Source organism: Bidens hawaiensis, unplaced genomic scaffold, assembly GCF_021521415.1.
Source record: "Bidens hawaiensis isolate Kalapana, Puna unplaced genomic scaffold, B.hawaiensis_p1.1 tig00001035_1, whole genome shotgun sequence".
Taxonomy (NCBI): Eukaryota; Viridiplantae; Streptophyta; class Magnoliopsida; order Asterales; family Asteraceae; genus Bidens; species Bidens hawaiensis.
The window spans coordinates 4,222,377-4,233,934 of record NW_027491061.1 but is presented as its reverse complement, the minus strand read 5'-3'; positions in this window follow the sequence as shown (position 1 = coordinate 4,233,934).

Sequence of the window (11,558 nt, the reverse complement as noted above, 5' to 3'; positions counted from 1 at the left end):
ATACTGGAGCACCTTGATCAACATTTGTGTGTTGAAACTAGTCAGGATAATCCTCAGCAGTGACGTCTTCAACCTCGACCTTCTCATCTTCATAAAAAAAATCCGTATTCATATGAATAGACGGATCATTCAAGATCTCTTCATCATTTAATACCTCAACATCAAGCTCTGCCTCTAACACGGTCAACTGTTCGTCGTTAAAACCAAGCAGTCGTGAAATCTGCTCTCGTGTTAAGGCTCGCTCAACAAACTGACCAACCTCAATTTCATTCCTGTCCACCACACTCTTTACCACCCCCGTTCCATCCACAAATATGACTGTATCAGCTTCTATCATCTCGATAGGTTTGGCAGCTGTACAGTCTTCATAAACAATAATCTGTTTATTAGTTATCACCACCACTGGTACCTGCACATGAGGATGAGACGTGCGTTTGTTTAGGCTCACATCTTGCACCAGAATCCAGGATCTTCCTCATCATTCTTGAGCTTCTTTAAAGCATCGTCCTTGTTGGTTAAGTGTAAGATGAGATCCTCTTGTTCTTGGAGTTTCACCCCCTGAGACTCAACAATTGCACGAAGCTCTTTAGTCTCTTTTTGACAAAATGAAACATAACTCATCAGCCTTCTTTGATTCTCCATTAGGCGTTCTTGATTGAGCCGGTCAGCAGACATTTGATTCTCATATAGATGAAGAAGGTTCAAAAGCATGTCTGTCTGACGGTGTGGTGGCATGTTATACAAAGATGGGTGAACTGGCTGGATTGGTGCTTGAGGCCGTGCAATTCACATAAATGAGACATCACTAGGTGGAGGGTGCCTCATAGATGGTGTTAGAGGAACAGTAGAAGGTGTAGCAGAAGGCATTGGTATTTCAGCTAAATCCATTTGTGGAATCATACCAAGCCTGTCATGAGGAACCATCGTCGTCGTTAAAGTAAGCGCCGAAGTGCTAGTAGTAAGCGACACTGCCGGTCATTGAGAAATGGTTGTACGAGACGGTGGAACACCAACAATTACCCCAGCTCCAGCGGATACACGTCTCTTTGCTGAGCTTTCTGATGCAGGCTCTTTCCCCTTTCGTTTACGTTCTCTTTGAGCCGCAATAGTAGCAGCTAACGCAGCTTCTGCTGCAACTTGTTGTTCTCGGAGAGCTGCATCACCATCACCACCATTTCCACTATCTCCACCATCATCACCATCATCACCTCCATCGTTCCCACCTTCTCCTCCCTCACGCTTGGAGTCCGAGTCATCATGGATCCAGCGTTCCTTAGGAGGACATACATAAGCAGGGTTAATAATATGACCAATCATATGTCTGTCCTGCGGCCTCTCCTTGCGATAGATTTTCATTCTACGCATAGTATCAGCCTTCATGTGTTCTAAGGCAAGAACATCATCCACTAATGTTTGATCAATGACCAAGTTGGGAATCAAGTCTTGAATAATAAGTTGGTGAAATCTTGGATACATAGTTTGTTAGACTTGTTCCTTCATATGATAGAAGATCATCTCTGAGAAGTTGAACAGTTTGTTGAGAACAAGTGCCACAAAAGCCGAATGCAAACTGATTCAACAAACAATCAATCAAACTCCTATAACAATGAATCACTTCAACATCCATTGTTATAGGAGTTTGATTGATTGTGGCTCGAATGTGATTCTCAATGTCAACAAACTCAACGGTATTCCAGAACAGCCTAATAATGCTCAGATAAACAGTGGGTCGAGCAGTTATATCATAGTGTATCACCGAACGACGTAAAAATGTTAATATAGTCACAAAAAGAGCTTCGTCAGCAACGTTTGAATCAACATCAGCACATATGTTGTGTTTCTTATCATATGGTAGCAAAGGTACTTCCGCTTGCTCTTGTTGTTGCTATTCTTGTGGAGCAGCAGGTCGGTCTTGATCCATTTGATCGGCCATTATACTGATTAAATACAGACGAATATAAGTAATGTGAAAGTTTAGAAACCATACAAATTTTATATACTTTAAGCACTTATATATATCTATCAAGAGACCGTATAATTAATTTTAGATTTCGTGTGTAATCAATGTATCGACGCTTTTAGACCCTTAGAATATTTTATTAACTTACATTATTTGAAATAATTAAATTTGAAATGTCATTTGTTATCAACACAGTCTGATTCGTTACAGAATTATAATGAATCGACTGATTGACTATCATGTAAATATTTTAACGAAGAAGAACTAGCGAATCAACTATAAAAAATAACGAACTAACTTTTAGTTTGTTTCAAATTGACGAATCCATATATGATTCGTTAAGTGAATGATTCGCTAATCTAATTCGTGTGATTTTCTTAACGAATTGGACAAAATAAGTTCCAATTCTCTAAGTATAACAAATGGCCAATAAAGGCTTAATCATTGACTATCTTAGTCAAGGTAAAATTGACAAGAACACAAAAAGTCAAAGTTGCAGATATGAACATAGCTTAAACACCCGAAATGACAATCAATTAATCACCTGACAGTCAATCAATCAAAGTATGATTAAAGATCACCAAGGGTGTCGTAAATCCATTCCGATTCCAATGTTATCAAACTAAAGTACTATAACAGAGTATGAATCCGATTATGCAAGGCTTTAAAAACCTTAAAACCTTGATATTAAAATCTCATAATCAGCATATCAAAGTCGTGACATTTTTGACGAAAATCACAAAGAAATGATCATTTATACCTTATGAACACAATGATATACTCAAAAGTCCGAATTTCGAAGATCGAAAAATTTGGAAAAATTTGAACAGAGTAACTTTAGGTGTAAGGAAGATGAGGAAATAGTGTAGGACGGTTCGTTGCACGACGTCCTATATACACAGACAAGCACAATCCCCAAGGTAGCGAATCATCTGAATCGTTTGAAATTTGAATTAACGAATCAGTTGATTCGTTAACACACGTCATGACGAATCAGACACAATCCGTATCTTATTCATTAGATTATGCTTAGCGAATTAAAGCCATTCATTACAGAGTGCAGAAGCGAATGAGGGTAACGAAATAGAATGTAGTTCGTTAAAAATGGCCTAATTCGTTAGTCATAACTTAACGAATCACTCTTGTGTTATTTAATTTTAAATGAATACATAAATAAATAAATGAATTAAATAAAGAATTTAATTATTATCCAATTAACTTAAATGAATTACCAAGGATCGTTATCTCGATAATCAAATACTTTACTCGTTTCACGTTTTTTGAAACATAATTTAAAGAATTTAAATAGTATGTAAAATGAAAAAGTAAAATATTTTTGGTATTTTGTAAAAAAAATAAAGAATGTATTTACATGAAAAATATCCGAACCAAAAAAATAGACAATCTTTTTGTGAATTTTATAATTTTTCAAAAGCAGTACATATTTTTGTATTTTTGTTGAGTTTGAGCAAAGAATCATATTGACCAAAATGCCCTTCTTTATATTTCAGCGATATTGTGACTGGCGTTAAGTCGGTCATCGATATTGTTGTCCACTTAAATCTGATAACAAGTCTTCAACATTTTTGTGATGTGATTAAGAGTTCAATTAGCGCACAGAATATCAGAAACTATCAGCCCCTAATCTCGGTTCAAGCTTAATTTGATTTTTGCCAAATCACCCCAACTTGACTTAAAACGTTATAGTGTTGATCAAAATTTTGAATACCAATTGAGAATTTTATAATTTTTTAGCACTGCATTAAGTTTCCTTTACTGTAAGTGAGAATGCACGAGTCCATCTGTCGGCTTACATACATTGTATCCCATGGGGTCCGTTTCTTATTGATATTGAGACACGTGCAAGGGAGGAACAATTGTATGACTAACAACGGATTTTGATCAAGTCAGTAATTTGGATTGTACGAAGTACAGCAGTGATCAAGTTTAATGACTTTGGGTTTGCTCTAAAAGCGAGTGAAATATTCATGCATATGAATACCCAGATGATTAAGTCGCATAAAGACTCACAGTGTCCAGAAGCCTAACGCTTGTTATTTGCTTTATTATATTTTTGGGTTATCAACAACTATAAGGCTTGAGTATGACTGCTTATTACATTTCTGCCATCCTCACCGAGACTTTAGCTAGAAACTAACACCTCTTTCAATTTGGCTTTTCTTTATGTTTATATCACATACTTTACTCTAACAACTTGTTTAAGACCTATCAATGCACCAATGCAATTAAGCACTCAGTCTTTTAAGCTTATTTCTTTCTGGATTCGGTGTCAAATAATCAATGTACTATCATTTTCTCTTTTTGCTTCAAAAACTCAAAATTTTGAGGAGCATAAACAAAAATAAAATTTAATCACCCCAGTTACTTTAAGTTTATAAATAAATGGCTATCCTATCCATCTACAAGTAGATAACAGGACTAAAACATGTATGCATGCTGCACAAACTTAAATAACTGACATAATTTTCAGCAAGAAAATAAAGTAGAAAGCTTAACGAGCACCCAAAATACTTTCCATTGTCAGGTAAATGGCTATCCCGAATATTTTCAAGAAATTATCAGGACCAAACATATACACGTATATGTCCTTCAAACTAGAAGCAAATGACATGATTTTCAGCGAACGTAAGCAAAAATCTTTTTGGTTTTTCTCTATACATACATAAAAACAAAATATTTTTGTCTTTTCGGATTTTTCTTTACAAACAAGAAAGTCATAATCTTTTTATCTTTTTCGGATTTTGAAAATGTTTTTGGATTTTTTAAAATTTAAATGAAAAACATTAGAGACATGAAAATCACACTATTTTTGATTTTTAAAATTTTAATGTTTTTAGGTTTTATCTATACAAACTAAAATCACTATTTTTGTATTTTCTATTTTCTAAATTTTCACCCCCTTAAAGCGAAAATAAACTTAAAAATTTAAAAGAAAAATGAACTGAAAATAAAGATATTTATCCTAATTTCAGGACATCAGCAAGAGTCTTCAAACCATTCAAACCAAGCAAAAATTGAAAACGCGTTCTATCAAATTCTTTGGTAAATAAATCAGCTTTCTGAAAATCGGTATGTACTTTCTCAAGGTCAATTAATTTCTTTTCATAACAATCCCGTATGAAATGATATCGAATTTCAATATGTTTCGTTTTAGAATGTTGTAAGGGATTTTTGGTGATACTAATATCAGCAGAATTATCAATTAAGATAGGAGTAGTAAGAAACTTCAAACCGTAGTCGCGAAGATGTTGTTGTATCCACAAAACCTGGGAACAGCAACTCGAGGCTGCAACATATTCAGCTTCGGCGGTTGAAGTGGAGACCGTTGTCTGCTTCTTACACTGCCAGGAAACAAGCCGGCTTTCTAAGAATTGACATCCCGCTGTGGTAGACTTGAAATTAATCTTGCATCCTCCATAGTCTTAATCAGAATAAGCGGTAAGATCAAAGGTATCGTCATTGGGGTACCATAACCCGGTGCCAAGATTGCCCCTCAGATATTGAAGAATACACTTGACCGCTGCCAGGTGAGTCACTCGGGGACTAGCTTGGTACCTAGCACACAAACAAACAGCAAACATTATGTCGGGTCGAGAAGCAGTAAGATACATCAAAGAACCAATCATAGCACGATAGAGGGTAGGATCGACAATATCCTCCAATTCATCCGATGATAAACTGTGACCCACGGGGAGAGGAGTAGAAGGGATTTTTCTGGCAGAAATCTTGAATCGGTTCAAGACATCGTTCACATATTTTGTCTGATGAATGAAGATTCCTTTCGCAGACTGATGAACCTGCAACCCTAAAAAGAAATTCATCTCTCCCATCGAACTCATCTCGAACTTGGTTTGCATTGATTTCTCGAACTACTTACACAACGTGTCATTTGTTGACCCAAAATTATGTCATGTACATAAATCTAGACGAGGAGAAGATCATCACCAATATTTTTGTAAAACAAAGTGCAGTCAACAGTTCCACGTTTGAAACCATTATCCGTCAGATGGTCGGCTAGTGTGCCATACCAAGCTCTCGGGGCTTGATGTAGACCATATAATGCCTTGTTTAAACGGTAAACTCGGTCAGGATAAACAGGGTCTTCAAAACCCGGAGGCTGTAAAACAAACACTTCCTCATGAAGTTCACCATTGAGAATAGCATTCTTGACATCCGTTTGATATACTTTAATGTTCTTGCAAGTTGCATATGCTAAAAACAAACACTTCCTCATGAAGTTCACCATTGAGAATAGCATTCTTGACATCCGTTTGATATACTTTAATGTTCTTGCAAGTTGCATATGCTAAAAAGATTCGTATGGACTCCAATATTGCAACAGGAGCTTATACTTCAGTGTAGTCAATACCCTCTTGCTGATGAAAACCTTGCACCACTAAACGTGCCTTGTTTCTCACAATTACCCCACAATCGTCTTTTTTACACTTATATACCCACTTAGTCGGAATATCTTTCTTAACTCTAGCAGGTTTGTCGATAAGATCCCAAACACCCAATTTTGCAAATTGCTGTAATTCTTCTTGCATGGCTTCTACACAAGAAGGATCTTGAAGTGCCATACGAGGACTCGTCGGCTCAACTTGGGATAGAAAACAAGTGAATTTAGCAAGATTTACAATCCCAGACGAGTGTGAGTCAGCATAAGCACACAATACATTATTCTCATTTGATGAAGCAACTTGATGTCGTGTTTGAACTCCCACATCAAGGTCTCCAATAATGTTTTCTTTCGTGTGATAGGTATGAATCATAAGAGTGGGATTCTTAGGACATCAACAGTTTCAAATAAATTAGTGTAGTGTTCACCCAGATCGTGAGATGAAACATCACTATCAAGTTCAATAACTCGATCAACAATTTGAGTGTCATCAGATGAAGTAGATGCGTTGTCAAAGAGAACTGGAAACTCATTATCAGGTTCTTCTGTTGGAGCTTCGATTGGAACTTCAACATCATTAGAACTTGCAAATCTTGGAATTACCAATTGTTCCTCAAAATAAGCACGGACTAAGTCTTCATCTGGTTGATCAGTTGTTGGAGTAAACGAATTGAATAAACCATCATTGTCAAACATCCAGTCGGGACCTTTCCCTTGAGAAGGAGTAGTGTACTTTTGACAGTCCACATGGTACCATTCTTCAACACAACCAGACGTAAAATTAAATACTCGTTTCTTAGGAGAAGCATAACCCAAGAAGTACCCTTCAATGGCTTTTTCATCAAACTTTCCCAAGTCTTTTTTCAGCATCGTACAAGGACACCCAAACGGTTCCAAGTACTTTAAATTAGGTTTTCAATTATTCAACAGCTCATAACTTGTCTTCTTGAGTCTCTTAATAGTTAGAACTCGATTGAGTGTATAACAAGCAGTATTCACCGCCTCATTCCAAAATTGAATATGAAGCATTGAATCAACAAGCATAGTTCTAGCAGCTTCAGTCAACGTTCTATTGTTTCGTTCAGCAACACCGTTTTGTTGTGGTACAGATGGGGCACTGTATTCTAGATGAATACCCTTTTGTAATCAAAAGAAATCCAATACAGTATTTTTAAATTCAGTACCATTGTCACTTCGAATTCTCCTCACTTTCTGTTTGTATAGTGATTCGATCTTAGTGATTAAATTTTGAACGAGAACCGGTGTTTTAAATTTTGAACGAGAACTGGTGTTTGATCTCTTGGACTCATAAACAAGACCCATGAGTATCGTGAATAATCATCAGTAACTACGAGGCAATACCAATCTCCAGAAATACTCGCATGATTCACTAGACTTTATAAATCCATATGAAGTCGCTCAAGAGGAGTATCAATGGAATTTAATAACTTAGAAGGATATCACTTTTTCTTCTGTTTGCCCTTTTTGCAAGCAACACAGTGACCAGATAACTTAAAGTTCTTCAAAGACACACCTTCAACTAGGTCATTTGCCATTAGGTAGTTCATCTTACGAACATGTATGTGACCCATTCTAAGGTGCCATAGATTGAATCTTTCTCGTTTGTTTTCGAGACAAAACATGTTTCGATCGAAGTTGATACTTTAGAAATCATATTTAAGACATAAATATCATATGATTGAGGTGATCGCATGACAACCATGTCCTCGGGAATCACATACACCGGTTTTTAGATCAGACACTCTTTATCTGTAAAAATTGTGTCAGGTCCCTCGATTTCAGCTGGATCTTAATTAATCATGTCATAACTCACACAGATTAATGCATTGACAAGAGAGTTAATGACGGGTTGCTATATTTAGAAAGATATCCGTTTGTTAAAGGCGGAATCATTAAAAAACATACGGTTGCAAAGAATAATCAAATGTAGAAAGCACACATAGGATTCCTATGACATCCGTGGCAAAACCGAGTACACCTTAGTACTTACAAACTCGAATAAGCGTTTAACCGCTTATTGCGTAACGAACAAACGAATAACCAAACGGGTCTGGTTATGGTCCGGATATCCCAGGGTGCCATCTATAAGTGATATACGGTCTATGCAAGCTAAAATACTAGTAATATGGCCTTAGTTCGATAGCAAACAAGTTAAACGAAAACATGCTCGTTTAACTACCCGCTATGGACTTAAACGCGAAAGATAGTTACAAACCAAGCATTGTATCATCCGTTAAGCCAAAAAAGACTTACCAAACACTTACTTGAAATGTTTTAAGCGATCCGCGAAAATATTTTCGATTTTTACAAACGTATGGTATGTTTTTATAATTTTACAAAAAACTAGCCGAAAAACACTCGTTTTCGCACTGTTTGACGCACCCGATAAGTTTTTCGCGCCAAAAACCGAACCCGGACTAATTTTGGACCTGGGCTTTCGCATTTGTGCCTTTAGAATCCGTTTATTGGGCCAAAATGGGCCAAGGGGGGGCCAACCCAAATTCCGTACGCCACTTTTTTATATTATGATTATTATTTTTGCAAACTTCCTACATAAGCAACTTTAGATATTTTGTGACCATTTTCTTTCAGAAAAATAACAAGACTCCTGCTGTTCTTAAGTTCAACCTTAAAACCCTAGGTAAACTTTAGTAATTTCATCATTTTAACCTATTTTAATTTTGTTTAGTATCATATAAACATTGTTTAATTGCCAAAAATCATTCCTAACCATGTAAAAACCCTAAAAATGGTCCATAAACATTTTTTGATCATACACATGGTGAGGAACCTGGTTTGATAGTTTTTTTGGCCATAAACACGGATTAAAGGGTTGAAACGACATTTTTTACGGTTCAAAAGTTCGTTTTTGTGCACTAGCCGAAACCCTAAGTTAAAGGGTTGTTTTATTGATGAAACCTGCTTGGTTTGTGATGTAGGACTTGTACCTAGCTTGCTTAGAAGCACAAGAACCCGAAAATTGGATTAAGAGAGAGAAAACGAACCAAAACCGCAAAGGTAATGCCGATTTACTCGATTACGGGCTGTTTAGGTTAAGGTTGTGATGTGCATATTTTTAGGACTTGAAATTTTGCAGGGACATCAGGGACTATGTCAATAAGTCCTTGTTCAAATTTGGTAATTTTTCGACCATCCGAGAATATTTGGCGAATTTATTACCGAATTGGGACGTTTATTTGGGAAAAATAGCTAAAATACTTCAAAAATTATGAAATTTTTCTGAAAACTCAGATATTATGTATTTTGATGACATATGAATTTTGAGATCATTTGGAGAAGTCTAAAGGTGTTTTGTACATATGCGTTTGTGCGAATTTTTATAGCCGAATTTGGGCCGAAAAGAATATTGAACAAGCTTTTTACATTCTGGAATTGATATAGATTGTTTTGGGACATGATTTGAGTATTCAGGAATTTTGGTGGAATTTTTGGAAGTTGTTTGGGATAAACGGACGATTTTCAGGCGAAATATAGCTGATAAAATGAATTTTTATAAATTAATAAATCAATAAATAATTCCAGAAATATTTTTATAAAAATCTACATATTTTATTTGATAAGTGGCTAAATTTTCATAATTTAATGATTAACGGTTAATTAATTATACTAATATGAAGATTAAGCAAATTCAGTTTTTATAAAAACAGGTAAGTTCGCGACTAACGAACCTGCGGGAATATCAAAACACCAAGAGTGATCAAAAATCATATTTTTGGATTAATTAAGTAAAAACGAACTTTTCTATGAGAAACCTGGACAATCCGGATAGATTGTGCGCGTTTCTTCTTAAATCAAACTGAATAAACGGAAACGGGCCGCGAGGCTAATCCGGTACCCTAGTATGTGATCATTCTTTATAGCTTAATCATTTTATTAACCAATACATTTACCCAAGCTTATTTCCCTATAACTGTTTTCTGAACGCGTAAACAAACAACTTGGCCCAGCTGGGAAAACGGGAATCTGAGCCAAGTTCGGTTTTAAGTATTAGACACTGAACAACATCACAGCCTAAGCCTATTACCACTTTCTGGGCATACCAGCTATACCCAGATTAGTTATACAGCCCAGTTTAATGCTGAGATTATAATAATATTAAAATATTAATATTATGACCCCACTCTTTAAACTATTTTACGAACTTTTGGGGTGGAAAATATGGTTAAACACGTTATCTATCTGAAAACGATTCAGGATATAAAATATCTGAACATTTATATATGAAAAGTCCCTACAAACATAATGATTGACTACGTGCTGATGAAAGATGATTATTATCGTTGATTGATATATTGAGTGGAGATAATACGAATTGCAAAACATAATGAAATTACACGTGACAGCATGTTTATACAAACATGTTATGTAATGTTAAACATAACTAATTTTGGAGACAACGTGGTCTGTAATGGCCATGGGGATAACGTGGTCTGTGATGATTATGGGGCTATTGTGGGCGGAAGGGGGGCCACAATAGTAATAAACTAAAGTTGAGTATGGCCTATGAGCCAAGTTCTGCTGCAACTTATAAACTAAAGTTGAGTATGGCCTATGAGTCAAGTTCTGCTGCAACTTATAAACTAAAGTTGAGTATGGCCAATGAGCCAAGTTCTACTGCAACTTATAAACTAAAGTTGAGTATGGCCTATGAGCCAAGTTCTGCTGCAACTTATTAAACGAACTAACTTGATTATGACATGAATGTTAAGAAAATAATGTGATTATGCGTATTGTGGGCGGATGGGGAGCCACAGTATTTGGTGATACGTGATAAATACTATATGTGTATATGTGTCTATATACATGCTATGTGATTAGCCGTAGGAAATACTATGTGTAGAATATACTAATTATTTGCGTGTACACTATATAATGTTTGAGTTTACGTGGAATCATTGTGGGTGGAAGGGGGACCACAGTGGTTGATGTTAACATGGAACCGTTGTGGGCGGAAGGGGGGCCACAGTGGTTGAGTTTATGTGGAACCGTTGTGGGAGGAAGGGGGTCCACAGTGGTTGGTTAAACACGAAAATTGGAAACAGGTAGTACGAACAAACAATCACGATTTTACTGAAATTTCGAATTTATATTATAAACTTACATGTGTGCATATGCACACACAAGGATATGGCTGTA